At 41.6% G+C, this 25,407-nt stretch overlaps 1 protein-coding gene across 2 annotated transcripts in view; it reads right to left on the bottom strand.

Moving 5' to 3' along the window:
• The window catches only part of LOC132406847 (plasmanylethanolamine desaturase 1-like), a 151,856-nt gene that overhangs the window by 69,500 nt on the left and 56,949 nt on the right, over positions 1-25,407 (bottom strand). The gene's annotated exons all lie outside the window — the stretch shown is intronic.

The raw sequence follows: 25,407 nt of genomic DNA, 5'->3' as shown, positions 1-25,407 counted from the left end.
ATCCACTCAGCCAATGTGATGAGGTAGCCAAGTGGCTAAGGAGATGGACTGCTAATCCACTGTACCCTGCACATGTAGGCTCGAATATTTAGATCAGCTGAGGTAATTTCAGAATTTGAGGTTGCAAGGTATCGTTGCAGTTAGCGAAATCCTTTAACAGTGTCAGCGACACAGGTTCAATTCCACCGCTGTCTGTGAGGTACTTGTATGCTCTTCCCATGAACACATGGGTTTCCTCCAGGCACTCCAGTTTCTTCCCACACTCCAAAGACACACGGGTTAGGAGATTAATTTATCACATGGATGTAAATGGGCAGCATAGGCTCTTTGGGCTGGAAGGCCTCATTACCATGATTCACCTCTAAAAAAATTATTAGTGTAAAGAATATAAAAATATTCTTATACACAATGGTGCCTATTTTTTCTCAAATGTAGTAACTGGAGCATGAGAGCAAGGCCTTTCACAAAACCATTGACAAGGTCCCGCATGGGAGGTTGGTCAAGAACATTCAAAACGCTCGGCTTTCAGGACGAGGTAGTAAATTGGATTAGACATTGACTTTGCGGGAGAAGCCAGAGTCATAGTAGATGGTTGCCTCTCTGACAGGAGGTACGTGGCAAGTGGTCATAAAGTCATAGAGAAGTACCACACAGGAACAGGCCCTTTGGCCCATCTAGTCCATTCCAAAAACATTTAAACTGCCAGCCCCCATTGACCTGATTAGGACCAGAGCCCTCCATACCCTGACTATCCATGTACTTATCCAAACTTCTCATAAATGTTGAAATCAAACTCCCATGCACCACTTGTATGGGCTGCTCATGCCACACTCTCACAACCCTCTGATTGAAGAAGTTTCTCATGTTCCCCTTAAACTTTTCACTTTCCATCCTTAACCCATGACCTCTAGTTGCAGTCCCATCCAACCTCAGTGGAAAAAGCCTGCTTGCATTTACCCTAACTATACCCCTGATAATTTTGTAGACTTCTATCCAAATCTGCTCTCAATTTCTACATTCTGAAGAATACAATCCTAACCTATTCAATCTTTTCTTATAACTCAGGTCCTCCAGACCCAGCAATATCCTTGTAAATTTTCTCTGCACTCTTATAACCTTGTTTTCATCTTTCCTGTAGGTAGGTGACCAACCCTGGATGGTGCAATACTTTGCACTTGTCTGCATTAAATTCCATCTCCATTTTTCCAGCTGATCCAGATCCCTCTACAAGCCTTCCACGGTGTTCACTACACCCCCAATCTTGGTGTCATCCACAAATTTGCTGATCCAGTTAACCACATTGTCATCCAGATCATTGATATAGATGACAAAGACCAAAGGACCCAACACCGATCCCCGCAGCACACCACTAGTCACAGGCCTCCAGTCAGAGAGACAACCCTCTACTACCACACTGTCTTCTCCCACAAAGCCAATGTCTAATCCAATTTACTGCCTCATCCTGAATGCTGAGTGACTGAACCTTCTTGACCAGCCTCCCATGCGGGACCTTGTCAAGTACCTTACTAAAGTCCATGTAGCCAACACCCACTGCCTTGCCTTCATCCACTTTCCTGGTAACTTCCTCGAAAAACTCTATATGATTGGTTAGACATGACCTGCCATGCTGACTATCCTTAATCAGCCCATGATCATCCAAGTACTTACACATCTGGTCCCATAAAATGCCGTCCAATTCCTTCCCTGCTTTGTTGTTTGTCATCTTTTTCAATGATCTGGATGATAATGTAGTAAACTGGATCAGCAAATTTGCAGATGACACCACAATTGGGGGCATAGTACACAGCAAGGACGATCAGCAAAGCTTGCATCAGCTCTGGATCATCTGGAAAATTGTGTTGAAATATGGCAGATGGAATTTAATGCATAGTGTGAGGACAAACCAGGGTAGGGCTTACACAATAAATGGTACTGCACCGAGGAGGACCGCAGAACACAGAAGACTGGGAAACAAATTAATAAGTCCATGAAAGGGGTGTCACAAGTAGGCAGGGTTGTAAAAAGAGCTTTTGGCATATGAGCCTTCATAAATCCATATAGTGAGTGCGGTAGTTGGGATGTTATATTGAAGTTGTACAAGACATTGATGAGGTCTTATTTGGACCATTGTATGTAGTTCTGGTCATTTACCTATAAGAAAGATATTAATAAGATTGAATGAGTGAAGAGAAAATTTACAAGAATATTGACATCAATTGAGGATATGAGTTAGAGGGAAAGGTTGAATATGTTAGGACCTTATTCCCTACAGCATAGGAGAATGAGGGGAGATTTGATAAAAAATGAGGAGGGGCATATTGAGGGTAAATGCAAGCAGACTTTTTCCATTGAAGTTGGGTGAGAGACCATGCATTAATAGTGACATAGAACTCATGGGCTAAAGGTGAAAGGTGACCTGTTTAAGGGGATCATGAAGGGTAATGAGCTGCCAGTGGAAGTGGTAGACATGATTTTTATTTCAATGTTTAAAAGAAATTCGGATAGGCTCATAGATGGGAGGGACATGAAAGGCTCAGATCAATGGGACTAGGCAGATTAAAAGTTTGTTATGGATGAGATGGCCCTAAGGACTCTTTTCTGTGCTGTGGCGTTATTTGATTTGATTTTGTTTTAAATAACAGAAATAGGCCATTCAGCCCAACATACCTGTTCTATCATTCTATACGACTCTGCAAAATTTTCTACTCAGCACCATGTTTCTGCACCAAGTCCAATTCCTGATACCTTTAACATCCCAACATCTATTTATCTATGATGTGAAATCACTCAGCAACTAACTCTCCATAGCCCTTTTGGATGGAGAATTCTAGATTCATTATCTTCTGGGTACAGAATTTTCATCCCATTCCTAAATGACCAGCTCCTTATTTTGAGATTGTGAAGCCCTGGTTCTAGATTCCTGAGCCACGGGAAATATCACCTCTGCATCCACCCTGCCAAGCCCTGTAAGAATTCTGCAGTTTCAAAGACCAATTACTTTTCATTAATATATGATTGAATACTGTGAATGCTTGATGTGTAAAGACCTGAGACATTCTTAAATGTGACCAGCAAATTGCAGGCTTTAGAGTCGATGTGTAAAAGTCTTCTACAGCCAGAACACAAGTCACTGAATAATGGCCACTCTCGCAATGGTCCTTAGTGGTCAATACGCTCGACAACATATTGGAGTCCAAAATTGCCAATCTGCCATCAGCACATAGTAGCCATGGAGGCTGGAGTGAAATGACCATGTTTAAGTCTCCTCCTCAGTAGGCAGAATTCACTCAACACCACAACTCAACACACGTTTACCATGAAAAGGAAATGCAAAGTATAGATCCATCATCTGCGTCAATGGGTGTTCTGTCATCTTGACAATGACATCAGTGTGCAAGCATACAGTTTAAGATCACCTTTCCAGCACACTCACCAATACTCACGTTGCAGAGGGCCGAGGTGACGCTGCAGGTGCTGGAACCTAAATCAGAAGACTTACGTGTGGGAGGAATAGAGGGTCAGGGAGCACCTGCAAAGGCGAAGGACTGGCCGACATTTTTGGGCCATTACTCTCATCAGGACTGAGAATGTAGAGGGAAGATAACCATTATAAAGAGGTGAAAGGAAGGGTGATAGGTGGTAGGTGAGCCAGGGTTGATGGCCAGATAGAGATAGGTGAAGGAGGAGGATGGGCAAAATTCGAGACAGGTGGAAGAACATTAGGCACATGGAGCACAGTAGTAGAAGGTGAAGGAGAAGATAGAGATAGAGGGTGATAAGTGGAACTAGAAAAGGGAGGGCCGATGGGAAGATGGAATTGGACAGAGCAGAGAATAGAAAGGGTCGACAAAGGAAGATAGGTGCATGGGTAATGGGTAAAATAGAAGAGATTGACACAGGTATGGGGGTAGAAATGAAAAAAAAGTTGCCTCTGAGTGGTCTGATTGGAATGGTAAAAGAACACAGGGAGATGGGGTTGGCCAGAACTTGAAAATTCAGTATTGTGCACACCATTGGGCTGGAGACTATTCAAGAGGATAATGAGGCATGCTTGGCCCCAGTCCGGCCCTAGAGAGGTCCAAGGACAGAAAGACAAGTATGGGAAAGGGAAGGAGAGCAGGAGTGACATGCAAGCAGAAGATCAAGTTAGCTGTTGCAGAAAAATGCAGCAATGGTCGCCTAATCTATGCTCGTTTCTGCTTAAACAAAGGAGGCTTCACCGAGAACACTAAATATGACAGACAAGGAGGTGCGCAAGAATCTTTGCCTCAACTGAAAGGTCTGCTTTGGTGGTGAGGAAAATGGTGTAGGGACAAGTGTTGCATCTCTAATGGCTGCAGGGTAAAGTGCCAAGGGATGTGGACCAGGGAGATTCTGAGAATGTGGTCCCTCCACCTCGCCCACCAACTTCTGTCTCTAAACTTACCCCTTCCGCCTCCATTTGCCACAATCCCCCATTTCACTTGGTTCTGCCTCTCACTTACCAGCCCCTCTCTCTCACCTTTTTACTATCTCATCTCTACCCTCTCAGTTCTGATGCAGCCTCTTAACCTGAAATGCTGACCACCCCTTTGCTTCCACAGGAATCACTTGACTCACTGAGCTCCTCCAACAGATTTTCTTTTTTGCTTCACATTGCAGGACTCCTGAATTTTAACCAGATCTGAACCACTTCACTACTTCTGATCTCTCAGCTCTACAGCTTCCTTTCAAAGTGTAGATTTAAAAAAAATTAAGCCAAGCAATGTAACTGCATCTCAATCAACCTTCCACCAAAGAGGCCCCCTGCCCAACTTTTCACCCAATCTACTCAACTTTCCTAGTCTCATTGAAACCTCCCAAGATGCTTGCTATTGCCTGAAAACCTTTCTCATACTTCCGCACCCAAGGCCTTTCTATTGCTTACAATGTGTGGTACAACAGTCATAGGGAATATGATGGCTGCACAGAAACAGTACCACAAACGTAAGGAACAATTGTCACTGTTTTTTTTTGTGTGGGAAGGGCTTGGGGGTTAGGGGTTTGATGTTTTAGCTGCTGTGCTGGTGGGCGATCTGTAAATTATTATGCGAGGGAGGGGTTTGGGGTTTACAAGCTTTGTTTCTTTTTCCTTTTCATGTAGGAAAGGGGAGTCAATGCGTTTGAAGGACTTCTCTGGATTTCATTGCTACCTGGAGAAGTTGAGTCTCAGAGCTGTATTCTGCATATATACCTTGATAATAAGATGAACCTTTGAGAGACCTTAGTTATGAGAAAGGTTTTCAGGCAATAGCAAGTATCTTGGGAGGTTTCAGTGAGACTAGGAAAATTGAAAAGTGGGTTGGGGAAGGGGGTACTCTGTGGCGGGAGGGTGATTGAGCAGTCATTCGGGACTTTTAATCTTTGAGGGTATGCAAGAGTCAGATAGGAGAATGTACTTGGCATGTGATCTGACAAAATGGCAATATTGGCCAGGTAAGGTCAAATCAAGAAGTGAGGAAAATGCTTGAGGTCCTGGCAGGCAAGAGGTCCACATGAGCCACTGAACATGAGCCAGAGTGCATGTTGGAGCTGATTAGCTTTAATTACTGCAGAAACACACCTCAAGTAGCTTGCTGCTGTGAGAGTGGTCTACACAGAAACATCCTTTATCAAAGATGTCAGTATCACTATTCATGAAGGAGAACTCCACACATCTAGAGGAAGTCAGCATAAAAAAAAATGCCCATGCGCAGAGGAGCCAATCATATTTAGTGATTAAAATTTTAGATTATTTTCCTTTGAGCAGCAAGCAGAATATGATGCACTGTGAAAAATATATGCCTCAGCGTATAATTGGAGTGCTCTTTATTAAAAAAAACTTGCGACGTAGAAACATAGAAAACCTACAGCACAATACAGGCCCTTCAGCCCACGAAGTTATGCCAAACATGTCTCTACCTTAGAAATTACTAGGCTTACCTATAGCCGTCTATTTTACTAAGCTCCATGTACCTATCCAAAAGTCTCTCAAAAGACCCCATCGCATCCACCTCCACCACCATTGCCGGCAGCCCATTCCATGCACTCACCACTCTCTGCATAAAAAACTTACCCCTGACATCTCCTCTGTACCTACTCCCCAGCACATTAAACCTGTGACCTCTTGCAACAACCATTTCAGCCCTGGGAAAAAGCCTCTGACTATCCACACGATCAATACTTCTCGTCATCTTGTACACCTCTATCAGGTCACCTCTCATCCTCCTTCACTCCAAGGAGAAAGGGCCGAATTCACTCAACCTATTCTCATAAGGCATGCTCCCCAATCTAGGCAACATCCTTGTAAATCTTCTCTGTACTCTTTCTATTGTACTATTGTAAGAAACACAAGAGATGTTAGAATTCCAGAGTAACACTCAAAAATGCTGGAGAAACTCAGCAGGTCAGGCAGTATCTATGGAAAGGAATAAACAGCCAACATTTCGAGCAGAGACCCTTCATTAAGGATACATTCAGAATCTTCTTTAAGACTACATTTTTGTCCACGCAAGGAAAACCTGCCCACACTTTTGTGCAAAGGTCCATGTAACCAGGTTTAATGCTAATTTCCTATGTAAACAGGTCCTGGTGACATTGTAATTATGCACATTGGGCACAAGGTGGAGCTATATTGCCACTGTAACTTGTTTCAAAGAGCATTCAGACACACTGTGAGGGGGGCCACAGGAGATCTATTAGCATTTCAAAATAATCAAGGGATAATTGACTATGGTCCTTCTGGCAAAGAAAGGAGGGAAGGAACCCATGATGTTATTGTTTACAACATAAAAGAAGCTCTAAGGAATGGAGACTTGGGTCAGACTCTCCAACTACAGTCCACTCAATTTATAAAACAAAGACAAAATAATTTTATTACAGAACTAATTGTAGATTATTTAGAGAAAGCCAATTTTTGTTGCGCTTATTTCGAAAATAGCTCATTATTTTAATGAGGAATTCTGAAATAAAAAAAGCCAGTTGCAGAAGTTCGGCAGATTTAAAATAATGAGACATGCAACTGTGTGGGAATTGTGGACGCCAACCTGCATCCTACATCTGCACGACACCACAACTTCCCTGCTGGTACACTAGCATTCTCGTTCCGCCATGCTGCTCTGATTCTTATCATTTTCATTAAAATGATTCAGATGTGCATAGTACTCTGCCTGCTCCCAAATCAGCACTGTTATCCTGGCCCCTTCTCAAAGGCATTTCAAAATTCTATGTTCTAGTTGCATTGAAGCTAACCATAGCCAAACTTGGCTTAAAAATTCATTAAATAATTATTACTTTTATATTTAAAAATATAATTGCCAACACAAAAGATTGTATTTCTTGCTGACATCATGCACTTGTCAAGATTGTTACAATGAGGGAGGTTTATCAGTTCAACTTATACCACTACTTATGGACCTGGAGTCTGCAATTTGAAAATGGAGAAATACTTTTAAAAAAACAAGTTCAACAGATTCCAAACAACTTAGTAAAATCAATTTCTCACAAACGTTTGGAAGTTTTGAAGGAACCTGAGTTTACAAATTCATTGTCACTCTTTTTCTGCTGTCAGCAATCTTCCACACAGCGCTGAAAACCTCTTAAAAAATCATGAGGTTTGTTACCACCAGTCCCATAACACAGCTTGCTGGTGTTCTCATCTTCCACTACTCGACCACATTAGCAGTACCATTCCTCACAGTATGACCTCAGGCAGTAGCCCTTGAATCCCACAGAATGGGCCCATCCTTACCACTTCCACCTTCATCGCAGCCCACCTGAAGTTAGATGCAGTTACTCAGAGGCCAGCTCAGTTTTCCAGGACCAAACCCAAAGCTAGACTCTGGACCGACCAGAGACCCATTTGAACTTGGGACAGGGACCCAGTAGCAAGTTCCCCTGGGACCAGAAACCCCATGTCCACATTGGGCGCAGTTGGGTTTTCTGAGCCCAGGTGCAAATTCAGTTTGATACCCACCCCTGGTCCCAAGTGGACACTCTCAGTAGGCTATATGTGATAGATGGGCATAAGGTTTGTCACTGTATAACAGAGGTGATGCACTGGTGGGCACAGGAACGTAAAAATGGAAAGGAGCATACACATTGTGAAGCAGGGAGGAGGCAGTAACTGGAGTAAAAACGGAGGACGAGGAAGACAACAACAGGTAGAAACACCAAATTAGAAGTAAATGGAAGAAGGACCATGTGTAGGCAGTGATGACATGTGACGGAGCAGTGAGGACCAGGGATCTTGTGTCTTTAAACATGAATATATATTTTTAAGAAATACAGCACAGCCACAGGCCCATCCAGCCCAATGAGCCCGCACCACCCAATTACACCCATGAGACCAATTAACCTACATTTTTGGAACGTGGTCAAGTGGTCATGGGGTAAACATACAAACTCCTCACAGGCAGCAGCAGAATTGAATCCATTTTGCTGATGCTCTAATAACATTGTGGCTAACCGCTGTGCAGCCATGCCATCTTTGTCAGTGCCTGGTCAGGCAAGGTGCACACCCAGCGTACATAAACCCTGAGCTGTCCTCAGAAGTGGCTTGGTTTGTAATGCTGGTTCTTGCTGCCACTGACCGGCGAGTGGTGGCACGTTATGCTGCATTATGGGAGAGGTCAGCACACTAACTGACACAGACCCCTGAGTACGTAGCATGTGCAGGAAGCAACTCCCTCGTGGAAAGGAATGGCTGGAGGAGCACATTGCCTTTAGGCAAAGGTGGAAATGGGGTTCATCTAAAATCTACTTTTGCTCAGCATGCACTCCTCCTATGTTATAATTATATGTTTTATATATATATATATATATATATATATATAATTATGTTATGTTATGATTATAATTCATAATGAATATTTTTAAATGGTTATTATACATTTGAACCTATTTTAGTTTCTAACCACACAGAAAATATTTTAACTCAGCTATCAATTTGGTGATTGGAGTAGTGCACTTCATTCAGTGAACAATTAAGTGTTATTCAAATTGTATACATCACATAAAGGCTGAACACCTCCATCGTCACCAAAATTCCTTGGTACCTCTTCTAAAACCAGATTGTTCTCTCAAGCTTTCATTTTCTTCTCTGGACCATTATTTTGTGAGAGTTTCAATGTTAATGTAATTTAGAGGTCATCTACAAAATACAGAACCAGTCGTATCTCGTCATTCTTGAATCCAGCCACAGATTCAAAGACTATTAAAAGTGGTAAAAAAAAAATTAAGTATTATCTCTAATTAAGGAAGATCTTCCAAAATTTTCCTTATTTGGAGATACGCAAGGGTAGTTTTTTTTTTACCACTTTTAATAGTTCTCAAATCTGTCCCTTTCTTCCACATTTCAGTAGGTGCAGAAATGAATGCTTGCTCTGTCTCATGTACATCATGAAATTGAACCCCACAATGCATTATCAGTAAGATCTACAGGACGACAAGTTTAACTCTGTTGTGTGACAAGTACTCACTACTTGAAAATGTTAATGACAAACGTGATTACATCCTGTTAAATTTGCCAGCTAATTCTTAGGCAAATCTGCATTTGCAGCTATTGAAATAAATTAGCTTAGAAACATTTTGTTGATATGTAAATGTGGGGAAGAAAGCACATTTTATGGAATGATGATGTTGAACAATGATGAGATCGTGGGTTTGATGCTTTTGATAAACTCTGAATCAACAAGTGTACATTAGAATGATTTAGAGAATTTAATGGGAAAAAAATTATTAGATAGCTGGCAGGTGCAAATCCCATTCCTTAGGCATGTCAGCACCACCTGAGAGACCTTAAGTAAATGTACTTGCACATAACTGTTTTCCTGAAGCTATGATTTTGCCAGCCCCAATGAGTCTGTAAACCTTCAGAGTTCTGGATGTAAGTAAAATCTTTCCCTGACCTACATTTTCTCATGTTAAATTATAAGTCTAAGTGCAACATTAACTAAGTAGCAAACTCAACAGAGGCACTCAGCTGAAGGCACAACCACAATTACAATTTCGTTGCACATTATCCTGCTGTACGTTGCACAACGAGGGACCATGCCCCACTCCTGCATTGCGAAAGTCACCTTTTACCTGGAGATCCAGAATCAACATGCAGGAAAAGGGAGAACAATGAAACCCTCATCTGAACTTCGGCCAAATATTGTGTGTGGCACAGAACCTGGCTATGTAAACACTAAGTATCACCACTTCCTGAAATTCTGCCAGCCTCTTGTGTTGCAAAGGGTGGGTGTAGTAAGTGGGCACTGCCTTGGTTCCAAGAAGCCTTCCATTCAAATGGGCAGTACCACATCACCGGACATGGAATAGCTTCTATACAACCTTTGACCTCACCAATCAGGCTGTAGGCACTGAATCCTTGAGGGACAAAAGGACCATGGATCCTTGGATGGCTTCTGAGAAGACCCTCAAAGTCAACTGCCAGGATATTGCCAGAAGGCCATATTTGGATCAGAACCAGAATCAGGTGTATTACTTCTGACACATGTCATGAAATTTGTTGTTTTGTTACAGCAGTATAGTGCAAAAGATTTAAAAAACTACCGGTACTATAGTTTACAATAAAAAATAACTGGTGCAAAAGAGGAATATTGAGGTAGTGTTCGTGGGTTCATGCAAATAAGATGGGCTTTCTCCATAATATCTTTCATACAATTTATCACATCTCTCATGTGACTGCCCACACCGCTGCATGCTGCATCGAGGTGCCAGATACCTCCTCATTAACTGTATATTTTCAAGAAGGTGTGGGAAGGGATGTAGTGGTCTTTGTAACCAATCCAGTTACACTACTCAAGATTCTAATGAAATAAACATTAACTGCTGATGGATGATCATCAACTCGATGAAGGACACAGCTTAGACTGCCTGACACCTATCGCTTTTCCAGTGCAAAGAACTTCAAGGTTCACCACATTTGGTGCAAGCACTATGAAGACAGACATTCATATAACATCTTTCCACGACTGGGCTGGACTATGAAGACAGACATTCATATAACATCTTTCCACTGAGGGCTGGACCCTGTGAAATAACCTTGCAATACTTTATTCTGAAAAATCAACGACATGGTGCGAAATTACACCATTTACATTGGTTTTACTGTTTTCACAATTAACAAAATGACAGGTAAAAGTAGCTTGTTAACTTGCTGGGAGCTGTGCATAAAATACAGAGGGATAAACTATTTTAGTTTTGATACAGAAGGAAGAGATACAGTGATTTGTCTTCATATCTCTTGCAACCACATATGAAAATAGTTAGGGACAGACCAAATATCGGGTTTCACTTAAAATGATAGGGCAGGGAATGGAAATCTGGCAAACGTATACTTGGCTTTTAATTTGCAAAGTCCAATAGATCCATCCCTCCCCCCTCAAATTCCCGTAGTAAGGGAACAATCTGAGTAAAAGTTCCAAGTTGGATTGTACCAAGGGGTTACTCCTCATCAATAACGTTAGATTAAAATATAGGTGACAACATAGAATCTTTATTGCAGTGGAGAAAATATGTAACAGTTTCCTCCCCCAAACCACCAGATCCTCAATACCCAGAGCCTGGAATGACACCAACTTACTGCCCTCTACTGTGCCTATTGTCTTGTTTATTATTTATTGTAATGCCTGCACTGATTTGTGCACTTTATGCAGTCCTGGGTAGATCTGTAGTCTAGTGTAGTTTTTTTCTGTATTGTTTTTACGTAGTTCAGTGTAGTTTTTGTATTGTTCCATGTAGCACCATGGTCCTGAAAAACATTGTCTCGTTTTTACTGTGACCTGTACCAGCAGTTCTGGTCGAAATGACAATAAAAAGTGACTTGACTTGACTTGAAAAGTCCAACACAGTTATTGAAAGGAGAACAAAGAGAACCATCAGGCTGTTTAAGATAGATTGTGAGGGGCAATGATATAAGCAGGACATGGACTCACTGGAAAATGGGAGACTCACGGAAGGAGCAACAAGTACAACCACTGCCTTGAGGTAATATAGACAGTGACAAGCTCTTTCACTCTGTCCATGGCGAAGGATTAGTGAAGATACAGTATACTTAAATCCAGTGAGTGGTAAACTTATGGAGCAAAGGAGATGGGTGAAGCAGTTGGATGTTGATTAAATTCAGATGAAACTTAGGCAGACATATCAGAAAACAGCATTTTGAGTTAAAGCATATGTAATCTGAGAGATGACATGGCAAGTGACATGTGAACTGATGGAGACTGATTGCTATGTCTAGTCAACGACTCCATTGTCCTTGAGACATTTCATTAACAGGATGATAACAACTAAGCTAGATGGACCTTGGAGAAGGAAAATGTTGCAGACAGCTCTAAGTGACAAATAAAACAGAACATTTGGCAGATGCTCTTCAAGTTATACAACCTTTGTAAAGAGAAAGGTGGTGTTAAAATGTCGGCTCAAATCAATTTAGATGTCTTTTCAATCTCTCTGTTACCAAGTTAAATATATTTATGACTCCAAAGTTAGTTAGTTATTTTGTTATTACTAAGTAAAAAGAAACTTTTCTATTTAGTATCAATAGGTAGCACTAGGTAACTTCCTGGTAAACACCATGATTAAAAAAAATTAAGAGTATTATATGAAAAGCCATAACCACATCAAAATTCTACGATTCTGCAAAAACTATGAACTGCTAATTGTGCAGAAATGGTGTTCATTCACTACTTCTAACTACCAAGTAGGTTTTATAGCTCTGGGTCATTCAGGAATGCAAGGAGGACTAAAAGAGTTTCTCTGAACGCAGAACACAGAGAGCACAAAGCAAACATGAAACATCCTGACTGGAAAAAATAGGAAAAATGTTTGAAACTGAAGGAATGCCCCTGGACATGAAAATATAATCTGAAATTAAAAAGGTTATGAATGGCAGATGCAAAATCCGCCTATGCCATTTTAAGAGGTAATATCTTGTAACTGTTAAAAATAGTCTATCATAGCTACACAACGAATTCTTCAATGGGAGTTCAGTGAAACCCTTTCTCATTGCTTCCCCTCTGTGATCCCAGTTCCCCCGTCCCTCACCCAGTTTCACCTTTACCTACCAACATTTTACTTCTTGCTCTCCTCCCCACCTTAATATCCTGACTTCTCACTTTTATTCTAGTCCTGATAAGTGGTCTCGGCCCAAAGCATCAACTGTTTATTCCTTTCCATAGATGCTGCCTGACCTGCTGAGTTCCTCCAGCATTTTGTGTGTGCTGCCCTCAAGTCTGTTTTTAACTCAAGAATGCACTTTTAAAATATATTCCATGATGAATCTGGCACATCGATGTTATTCAAATGGAGGAGCTTCAGATATGTTGAATGAACGTCAATACAACAGTACAGGTAATAATACACAGTTAAGAACTTGACAAAGCTACGAGAAGAAAAAGCTTGAATCACAAGAGACTGCAGATGCTGAAATCTGGAGCAAAACAAAAACAAACAGATGGAGGAACTCTGCGAACCTAGCAGCATCTGAGGAGACAAAGGGTAGTCAATGTCTTGGGTTGATCATCCCTTTGTCTACACAGTTGTTTCTTGATCCACTCAGTATTTTGTGTAAGGAATAAAAAAACTTTTGGTTATGAGTGTCAACATACGTAGTCTTACTCTTGTGTGATGAAGTACTTTGTCATACAGGTAGCAACCTTCTAATTGTAAACCTTTCCAGGCCAACCAATCCTTTCGAATTCTAAGTTGACTGGTGGCGTCGTCTATTGTGAAGTTTATCCTTCTGATTACTATGTATTCCAATTTGAGATTCACAGCAATGAGGATTCTGAGCAGGAAAACCTTACCAAGATTCCTTTGCAGAACATCTGGTTTGCCAAACAGCTGATGAACTGAGGCAGGTGCATTGTGGAACAAGTTTTGAAGATAGATAATTATTTATGCATTATCTTGCCTTTGTTATTTGACTCTTCTGCTGTGTGTTTTCCATCTTCGCAAATCTAGTTTGCAGCCTGAGATATTTGGTCTGGCAAGCATTATCTGTCAGAGGAAACAGAGAGGTAGGAGGGATCTCATGCTGTTTCTAGTTATCAGTAGTGTAAGGAGCCTATTGCTCACATTGAGCATGCTACATCAACAGGGGGTAAAACGGGCATAAGAAAATGTATTGCTGCTTGCTAAGAATGAATTTACTTATGGGAGTAATCTCGAGTATTAGATATACAAAAAAATATCCAGTGGGAGCCTGAATTGTTGTAAACTAACAGTTTTGCATGCTAAGGGATCAGGAAGGCCTCTCCTGCTCTCTTTTTCATTAAGAATTACAAAATAAAAACTACCTTTATGTTTGGTTAAAAATCTTTGTCTTATTTCAGTAACAAATCCACCTTTCCAAACACAACAACATGAGCGAAGTGTTTCTTGAATCTCTAACATAAAATGAATGAAAAGCTTAATGAGACACTTGGCAAGTGTGGTAAAAATATTTTTTCAGCATTTCTTCCTGTTCCCCTTCTAATATTCTATGGCTACCCCTACGCCCTCCCACCATTCCTCCACCCCCTCCAACAGCCACATTTCTCCAGCTTGACCTGGTCATCGGGAGACGAGCGAGAGCTGATTCAGCAGCAGATGTTTCCTCACTTCCTGTGGAGAATCAGTAGTTACTGCTCACCACTTCCTTTGGATGGCGTGGCTAAAGCAATAATTCGATACTCAAGGAAACACATTGCAGAAACACAAAATCATTGTCTGGGCCTAACCACTGCAAAACCAATCATCAGGACAGTAAGTTAACATTCAAATATAGGGCGTTTCAATTCTGGCTTTTCTGTTTAATTAGTTTTAGAAATCTAAAAAGATGAGGTTTTTAGAATTCTGAAGCAGTAAGACTGGCAAATAAGGCATAGAAGTGATTCTGAGCAATCTCATTCCGAAATACTGCACATGCAAGGAGAAGACTATCTTTTGATCATAAGATTGTGACGAAAGGAGGGGTAGGTGAATATGCCTTGCCAAGCCCCATTCCCTCTCTTATGCTGCCTCAGAAATCACTTAAATCTCATCTGTGGATTAACATGGATCATTGCACATTGAAATATCTTCTTTTTCTTGCCCTTCTTAGGTTGTCCCTCAACATTCAGGATGATTGCCCTCTGCAGTGGCTGATCAGGCCACTGTGGAACCTACAAACTTTACCACGGGGGTGGGGGGGGGAGAGAGGGGAGCAGAAGGACATGACAAGGTGAGGGACTTTAGAGACATTGACTCCTTCTGCTACTTACACTTCACGACAAATGGAGCCACCCGTTTCAGATGGAGATGAGGAGGAAGCTCTTCCCAGAGCATAATGAATCTTTGGATTTCCTTATCACGGTGAACTGTAGAGGTGGGAGTCATTCAATGTATTCAATGCACCACATAGCTGTATATGCTTAGTTGCTTGTTCTACTCACTTTATATTTACAATTGTGTGGCTAATTATAGCTCCAATGCCATACTTATTGATGACACCAATGTTGTTGGCCAAATCAAAGGTGGTGTTGAATTGGCATATAAAAAGGAAACTGAATAGAGCCTCTCATTCAGCATCAGTAAAACCAAAACCTGAAAGAGGTCAGAGCACAGGAATCAGACTCATTGGGGGAATGGAGGTGGAGAGGATCAACAGCTTTAAGTTCTTTGGCATTAACATATTAGAGGATGTGTCCTGGGACAAGCACAAAAGTGTCAGCACAAAGCAAGCACAACAGCACTTTGAATTTCTTAAAAGTTTGCACAGATTTGACACGCCATCAAAAGTGGTGACAAACTTCAATCAATGCACGACGGAGAGTTTCCTAACCGGTTGCATCATGGGCTAGTATGGAAACACTGTACCCAGAAACTGAAATGCTACAAAAGGAGGTGGATATTGTAAAACCCTCGCCAGTATGGAGTACATCTACATGGAGCAGCATCCATCGTCGAGGACCACTACCAGCCAGGCCATTACTACCACTGGGCAGGAGGTACAGAAGCCTCAGGGTTACCCTACAACCATCGGGCTCCTGAACCAGCACAGATGTCTTCATTCACTACTACCCTGCACAGAATCTATGGCCTACAGACTCATTTTCAAGGGTTCTTTACAACGCATGTTCTCAGTGTTATTTGTATTTGAACAGTTTGGTGTCTTTTGCACCTTGGTTATGTGTCAGTCTCTGTCAAAAAAAGTTGTAGCCATTCTGGATTGGAACCCCAAAGATCCTATTGTGTACATATTCCAGGATTGCTTAGTTTCTGAGTTTCCTCTTCAAAGTAACTGCGCCTGTTGGGAACTTAACAGAACACATGGCCTTTCGAGAACAGCCCCAGCAAACTTCCCACATTGGACCAACGTTAGTTTGTCACCTGCAGAGAAAATAAATACATCCATTAACGGGCCCTGATAGATGTATTCTCTGCCGTCAGTGAAGACAGACAGAGGTAGACAAAGACATTGCTCACACACCTGGTCAAAACGCTTCCCTTAAAGCTGCTTGGTCAATCAGATGTGCATGATAGCGGATTGTTCGTTAATTGTAAATCAAAACGAAAACTATTACTGGCCTTCAGTCAATCAGTAGTTTCATGAAGCATCCCACCCACTTAGTAAATGATGGCAGAGAATAATGGGCCACAACTAAATAAATAGGTCAGGCATCAAGACTATTGTTAGGAACAGACACGGAGCAGCGCAGATACCAGAAGGAGAAGAGCAAAGCGAAGTTTCAGAGCATTGAACGTGTAACAGCTCACCAGATAATAGAAGCATTCAGGTACACAGTGTTGGCAGATTTTTTTAAAAAGAGAAAAGGAAATAACATAAGGCAGGACAGGAAAGGCTCCAGATAGATCTAAAGGGAAAAAAAATCTTAAAATCAATACCGAGAAACAGTAAACTGGTAGGACTTGATAAAGAGAGCAGTCCGCTCAGTGTTTTGATCAATATTATTTCTTCAGACAACTCCACTGATACCAGATTAACAGGCCATTCATTGGAAACCTCTGCATTTGTCTGCAAAACCATATTAATTATACTGTATTGTAAATTGATTAATATTGTGTAACGTGTTTAGGAACTTTGAGTTTACAGAAATGCACACACAAAGCCAGCTGTGGCTCCATTACGAGGATAGGATTTTAAAGCCCCACTCTTGGGGCAGTCAGCAGGTTAGAGACCTGACACATCACTGCAGTACCATGGATGTACTATATTGCCATCTTCTGGGTGACAGTCTAAATCAAAGCCCTGTCTCTCAGAGGGAATGGGGAGGAGAGAGCAAGGAACAGGTCATTCCTCTCCAAATTTACCCATTTTTCCTGCTTTCTCAGGCTGGAGAACCTGGAACAAACGCAGAGTCTGACTCTGCAGATTGATAGCACTGAGATGAAGAACCATTTCTACACTCGGAGGAAAATCTTTGGAATCCTCTACACCAGAGGCTACAGATGCTCAATCATTCAGAACATCCAAGGCTGAGGCCAATGGATTTTTTGACAACAGGAACTGGGTGGGAGAGTGGATTAAAGATATGGGAGCAGCCATGATCTTACTGAATGTGGAGCAGACTCGAGGGGCCCTATGACCTACTACTGCTCCTATTTCTTATGTTCAATCAATAGCAGTAAAGCAGAACGGTGTTCTGCAGCACTGTGGCTTTTAAGAATAGATGGGAAATTGTGGTGGAGCTGTATGTGGCTTCAGATGGATGATAAATACAGGGTATTTATTAATTACATTCCTAGCACAATATTTACACTGTATTCTGTTTTCATAAAAAGCATAAATCTTCACAGTACTGACATAATAGCCAACCATCTCATCTGTCAGATCAGAAAAACTTGGATAAGAAATTAAGGATCAGCAGAAGAAGACAGTTATCAAGATTAATGCCACGACCAAATTTTGGATCACTAATCTTCAAATTTATAAAGATAAGATAGATTCAAAGTTCAGTATCAAGTGGTCAAGTACTGAAACTGTAGCCAACATGAACAAGGTATGATAGGGAAACAGCTTAGAAATTAGAAACTAAATTAACTGGAGACAAACTAATGGCAGATGAAACTTAAGGTAAACAAGTAGAAAGTGCTGCTTACAGGATTGAAAATGGAAGGCAATATGACTCCATGAATGTTAATGAAATGAATTCCAGGGGTTTCAGCAGAGTCTGGAATGATATTATATACAACCAAAACAACAAGAGTACAACAGTGCAGCCATTTTTTAAACTGATTATTGCCGTGATCAGATATTCTCAGCAAGTGCTGGTCAGCAGACACACCAAGGGAGAAGCCCGGCCCTTGGAGCACTTTCTCAGAAACACTCTGAGACTGAACCCAGCATCAAAGCAGTGGGCTCCAAGAAAAGATGAGAGAAAGCTTCAGCTTTTATCCTTGATGGGAGTCGAAACTAAGGGCTGACCTTATTAGAAGTACATAAAACCTGCCACTTAACTTCTTTAGCTTTCCAGACATACAAAGAAATATCTCTGAGCACATTTACGAGCACAGGATACTGAACAGGAGGAGAGGAGAGAGGAGAGGAGAATTGTCATTTAAGGAGAATGAAAACGTTTTTTCAAAGAATTTGCTTTCAGTGATAAATAAGGAACTAGAATTGATAGAGGAAAATAATCTGTAGGACTGGCGAACACAGCAGTAGAGAAATATTAAAGGCAATTCCTGTCATGGAAGAGAAGGGCCGGGTGCACTCAAAGATGAAACACGGCCAACTGAAGGTAATGGTGGGTAGCCAGTGAGAGTGTGGGATGTGGTGGCAGGATTTTCAATAGTGGCAGGTGAGGTTGGGTCCAACACTCTGCAAAGATCCAGATTCCCTTTTGGCTCTAGATGGGGTAGGATATATTCTCAAGCACCACATTAAGCTTCAGTGCTGGGTGCAGGTCAGGCGGCAGAGCTTCAAGTGAGTAGAAAGCAAGTGTGAGCACTTTGCCAGGGTGCTCTCACACAAAGCACATCACAACCCCAGTGAGCCAAGTGCAAAACACGAATTGCAATCCCTGCTGCCATGTTTTCTCTCTTATCCCAAGAGATGTGCAGGTTGTTAGATTAACTGGCCACTGTAAATAGCTCCTAGTGCGTAGGTGTATGGTCAAATGTGCAGGAATGTGGGGAAAATAAAATGGGAAAAGAATACATTTGGTATAAAAGGGTGCTTGATGGTCATTGTGGAAATGGCAGGTCAAAGGGAATATTTGTACATGATATGATTCTATGCTGCTGCAGGAAAAATCCCTGGCATATTAAGGGTACCAGTTAGGCAACCATACCATTGGCTCAACCATATGAAACACTGATCTAGGAAGCAACTTTGATCTTGCAAATATTAATTATTAAAGGTAACCATGTCCAAAACGGTGGTCAAAACATGACATTTCCTTCGCCATCAAATATTTAGCTTTTTTTTTCTCATCTTTTTCCTAAAGTACACACATTTTCTGAATAATGAAGTGGGAGGCAACAGAAAGCACGGTGCCTGTAACGTACAGGCTGAGACAGCGGAGACTTGCAGACAGTATAGCTCTAGTGGATATTGAAACAGCCAATTCTTTGTCCTTGGTCCAACATATGGTCATTGGATTGTGGTTAAGAAAAGAAGCCATAGCTCATTATGCTCTTCCCGGTCCAGAAGCAGTAACTGAAAAGGCAAAAAAACCTAAAGAAATCATACACCATTTTCATTTGATGAGCAGACACAGCAGAGACCAAATTTAGAAACACTCCAATATTTAAATTCCTACTCAGAAGCCTTACGAGGTCAGTGTCAGGAAAATCAGAAAAGTACAACTGCTTCCAAGGTCAGTACGGTCAACAAAGATGTCTTAATGCATTTAAACAATTGCTGTTTAAAACTGACGAAAACCTCTGACTGTGGACGGAAGTGCTTGTGGAAGAAGCATGGCCGTAGATCAGGGTTACAAGTGCGTTTAAGGAAATGGGGTTTTAAACTCCCAACACCAACCATCTTCCTGGCAAACGTGCAGTCGCTGGAGAATAAAATCGATGATCTCAGAGCCAGGCTGCTGAATCAGAGGGACATTAGGACCACGTGTGTCCTTTGTTTCACAGAATCCTGGTTAACCCCTTCTGTACTGGATGCAGCGATTCAGATCGAAGGGTTTACTGTACACCATCAGGATAGATCTATAGAGTCTCTCAAAAGCAGAGGTGGAGGAGTATGCCTCATGATCAACTCTTCTTGGTTCACAAATACATCAGTGCTGTCCCAGTTCTGCTCACCAGAACTGGAATATCCAGCAGTTAAGTGTCGTCCTTTTTACCTAGCACGGGAGTTCTCTGGGGTCATTTTGGTAGCAGTTTACATTCCACCTCAGGCCAACGTCAATCAGGCTTTAGATGATCTGAACAATGGGATCAACATGCATGAAACAGCACACCCTAATGCCTTCACCATTGTTTTGGGAGATTTTAACCAGGCCAGTCTGAAAAAAATCATTAATCAATTACCATCAACAGATCACTTGCAATACATTTAAACAACACACTGGACCATTGTTATATTACCATCAAGAATGCCTATCGTGCTGTTCCACATCCTCACTTCAGGAAGTCTGATCATTTGGCTGTACTTCTACTCCCTGAGAATAGGCAGAGACTGAAGTCTGCAGCACCAGCAGTGAGGACCCAGAAGGTACGGACAAGGGGAGCACAGGAGTGCCTACAGGACTGCTTTGAATCTGGGGACTGGACTGTATTCAGGGATTCATCTTCAAACCTGGATGAGTATGCTGCAGTTGTTACCAATTTCATTAAAACCTGTGTGGATGAGTGTGTGTCCACAAAGACTTACTGTACATTCCCAAACCAAAAGCCGTGGATGAACCAGGAGGTATGTTGTCTGCTGAAGGCCAGATCTGTAGCACTCAAGTCTGGTGACCCAGGCCTGTACCAGAAAACCTGTGGAGGGCTATTTCAAAGGTAAAGAGATAATTTCGAATGAGGTTGGAGGCAACATCGGATGAACGACCACTCTGGCAAGGCTTGCAAGACATTACTTCCTGCAAAGCAAAACCCAATAGTATGAATGGCAGTGATGCTTCACTACCAGATGAACTCAATGCCTTCTATGCCCACTTTGAAAGGGAGAACACAACTACAGCTGTGAAGATTCCTGCTGTACCTGATGACCCTGTGATCTCTGTCTCAAAGGCCGATGTTAGACTGTCTTTAAAGAGAGTGAACCCTCGCAAGGCAGAAGGTCCCGATGGAGTACCTGGTAAGACTCTGAAAACTTGTGCCAACCAACTAGCGCGAGTACTCATGGAGATTTTCAACCTCTCTCTGCTACGTGCGGAAGTTCCCAATTACTTCAAAAAGTCAACAATTATACCAGTGCCTAATAAGAATAATGGGAGCTGCCTTAATGACTATCACCCAGTAGCACTCACATCAACAGTGATGAAATGCTTTGAGAGGTTGGTTATGACTAGACTGAACTCCTGCCTCAGCAAGGACCTGGACCCATTGTAATTTGCCTATCGTCACAATAGGTCAATGGCAGATGCAATCTCAATGGCTTTCCCCACGGTGTTAGACCTGCTGGATAAGACAAACACCTACATCAGGATGCTGTTCATCGACCATCGCTCAGCATTTAATACCATCATTCCCACAATCCTGATTGAGAAGCTGCAGAACCTGGACCTCTGTACTTCCCTCTGCAATTGGATCCTCGACTTCTTAATCAGAAGACCACAATCTGTGCGGACTGGTGACAACATATCCTCCTCACTGACTATCAATACTGGTGCACCTCAGGGGTGTGTGCTTAGCCCACTGCTCTACTCTCTCTATACCCATGACTGTGTGGCTAGGCTTAACTCAAATACCAGCTATAAGTTTGCTGACAATACAACCATTGTTGGTAGAATCTCAGATGGTGATGAGAGGGCGTACAAGAGTGAGATATGCCAACTAGTGGAATGGTGATGCAGCAACAACCTGGCACTCAATGTGAGCATGATGAAAGAGCTGATTGGGGACTTCAGGAAGGGTAAGATGAAGGAACACATACTAATCCTCATAGAGGGATCAAGTGTGGAGAGAGTGAGCAGTTTCAAGTTCCTGGGTGTCAAGATCTCTGAGGATATTACCTGTTCCCAACATATCGATGTAGTTTTAAAGAAGGCCAGACAGCAGCTATACTTTATTAGGAGTTTGAAGAGATTTGGTATGTCAACAAATACACTCAAAAATTTCTATAGGTGTACTGTGGAGAGCATTCTGACAGGCTGTATCAGTGTCTGGTATAGTGGGTGGGGGGCTACTGCTCAGGACTGAAAGAAGCTGCAGAGGGTTATAAATTTAGTCAGCTCCATCTTAGGTACTAGCCTACGAAGTACCCAGGACATCTTCAAGGAGCAGTACCTCAGAAAGGCAGTGTCCATTATTAAGGACCTCCAGCACCCAGGGCATGATGCCCTTTTCTCACTGTTACCATCAGGTAGGAGGTACAGAAGCCTGAAGTCACACACTCACTGATTCAGGAACAGCTCCTTCCCCCTGCCATCTGATTCCTAAATGGACATTGAACCCTTGGACACTCCCTCACTTTTTAAAAAACTATATAGTATTTCTTTTTTTTGCACAGTTTTTAATCAATTAAATATACGTATACTGTATAAAGTATACTGAATAAGATTTACTTATTTATTATTATTTTATATTTTTTCTTCTATATTACGTATTACATTGAACTGCTGCTATTAAGTTAACAAATTTTACGTCACCTGCCAGTGATACTAAACCTGATTCTGAATTCTGATCAGGGTTCAGGAATGTGGATCAGATGTGCAGCCAAAACTGCGATCCAGAATACGGTTTAGTTTCGGGATGAGGAGCAACAAAAGGACAAAAACACAGGTCGGATTATCCAGAACCTGACATGGAGGCGTGCAAGCTGAAATTCAGATATACCATGTGTTACATTCACAGAATGATTTTACATCATTGCACCTTCAATGTATTTCAGTGGCCTATGTAGTATCCAACAAGGATATAGCATACAAACCAGAATAAAACTATTGGCATAGAGAATCTGAGAGAATGAGACATATCTGAAGGACACTGAATTTTATTTGATATCAGAAAATTATTGCTCAGTGGCTAAATGGTTTAAGATGAGGAAATAAAAGTGAATTTCAGTCTTAAAAATTTGTTCCTGAACTTAAACAAAGATTTAGTTCACTAGTCAGGGAGTGGCACATCAACAGGCTCAAAGCACAAAATAATAAATCTTAAGTATGTTTCCATATCAACTCCAGTCACTGGAACAATAGGCTATTTTATACATAAATATTATGAGGATTAAACAAATTAAATTACATAATATTGAATGCAAAGTCTTGATGCATTCCACTATATGAAATAAAACACAACAACCAACGCAATATTGGCACGATCTGATGCCGCACATTTCAGAAGGAACTAAGAATTGAGTTCCGAATTTGTCAGTGTTACTAAAGGATGTCCCATGGATGGGAAATTGAAGTAGGAGTTACTGGCTGCAGGATTCAGGGGATCACCTCCTTATTGCCACGCTTTATCTCTCTCTTTTTTTAAAAGTACCATGTGGAAGTTATCCTTCCCTTGCATTGGGGTGGGGGGGAGGTACCAAAATAACCAACTCACTAAGCTGAGACATCTATAACTTGGCATTCTCCCAGTTTGAAGTGTTAAAAATTAAATCCTACTGACTCATGCTGTACTTTCATCCAAACCCTGTCCTCAAGAAAACAGTCAACACTGTTCAAGAGTTCCTTCTGTGGCAGCCAGAAATGAGGAAAAAGTGGTGGGGAGAGAGAGGGGGAGGGGCAGAAGTAGGCAGAAAAGCAAATCAAAGAGGTAAATGTACAAATGGTGGGGTTTGTTAATCAGGTTCCATGTGAAACAGAAAGGCTTAGGTGAAGCTGTGTTGGTCATCACTCAATCTCAAAGAAGATTATGACACTTGGTCTAGGATGTTGCAATGTGACAGAAACAGGCTGATAAGATAATTCCAGCTCAAAAGTTCCTTTGACACAGGTGACAGTGTTGTGAGTTATAAAGTGCCATTCAACAGAACAGCCCAGACAGAGACAGTGCTGTGACTAAACAGCTTCAAGTTCACAGGAGAGGCAATCTTACTCAGCACCATCCTTTTCAAAAGGACAGAAGGCACTTGTAAATCAGTGTGGGCAAGCTGATGAATGTTAAATCATGTCCCAAACGACTCTGTTAATTTCCAACTCTCTGCATGAAGGGCTTATTGTTCTACTGTGAGCAAATAAAGGCTGTAGGCCACAGGTCATGGTGACTTGAGCCAATTTCTGTTAGGAAGTCAGAAACACATTTTTGCTGTCATCGTATACACAGAGTCTAATGTGGAACCAGTATCTGTGTTTAGTTGACTCATGACAGGAAGTGCACAATTCAATCCCCTTGGGCAGAACTTCAACAGGAAATGAATAAATACAGTTAGGTGCATATTATGACCAGAAAATCAATACAAATATTTTGTTTTCATAATTCAGTTCCACGGTTGTCATTCCACTGATGTTCCTCTCAGTTTCTCCTTTCTGTCACAATGAGGTTTCCTGGAAAACGAAGAGCCCGAGATACACCCTTCATCTCACTGAATTCACATCAACTCTTCTGAGCCCATTTTCTACAATAATCCTGGACTAATTCAATCATATTCTCCTCATATTCCCATCTTCCCTCAAAGCCCCCTAGATGTTGCCACTTACTTACGCAGCCAAGAGCAATTTAGAGTGGGCTATAACCCTATCACCTTAATCCTTAGTCACCACCATGCAAGTCTAGGAAATTAGACAGGTCACGTCACCGGCCCTTTACCTCAGTCAAGATCTCTCGACAAGTCGTAAAATGATTTATCTACCAACCGCAGCCTAGTCAAGAACTGTCAAAATGGTTTCAGGAAAAGCAACATGAGAAGACAGCAATTAATTCAGAACAAGGATGGGTGGGCCTTGTGTCTAAGGATGAAGCTATGACAGTCCTGTAAGCCAACAGCTAGCTCTTAAAAGGCACATTCATCTTTATCAATGCAGATTATGCTTTAACAGACAGCTGATTTCAGGCTTAAATGTTCTGTCACTTCATAATAAACACAAGTAACTATAAAGGAAACTACTATTGCTCCATCAGCAAAGAAAATTAAATAAATTGATATTTGTAGGACGCATCGGTATTTTGCATTGATCATTTGCCTGATAATATATCTTGAGTGCATTTGTTGCTTGCGTTAACAAATTTTTCACAGGGACCTTGAAACTATTGAATTTACAACATAGCAATATTGCTGCACTATATATAGAAATAGGAGACATTCCAGTATTACAAGCTCAAGAACTGATGGCACCTCAAGGTCACCCA

Source organism: Hypanus sabinus, chromosome 17 (genome assembly GCF_030144855.1).
Source record: "Hypanus sabinus isolate sHypSab1 chromosome 17, sHypSab1.hap1, whole genome shotgun sequence".
Lineage (NCBI taxonomy): Eukaryota > Metazoa > Chordata > Chondrichthyes > Myliobatiformes > Dasyatidae > Hypanus > Hypanus sabinus.
Note: the sequence above shows the minus strand (reverse complement) of the source record. Positions and strands in the feature narration are given on the sequence as shown.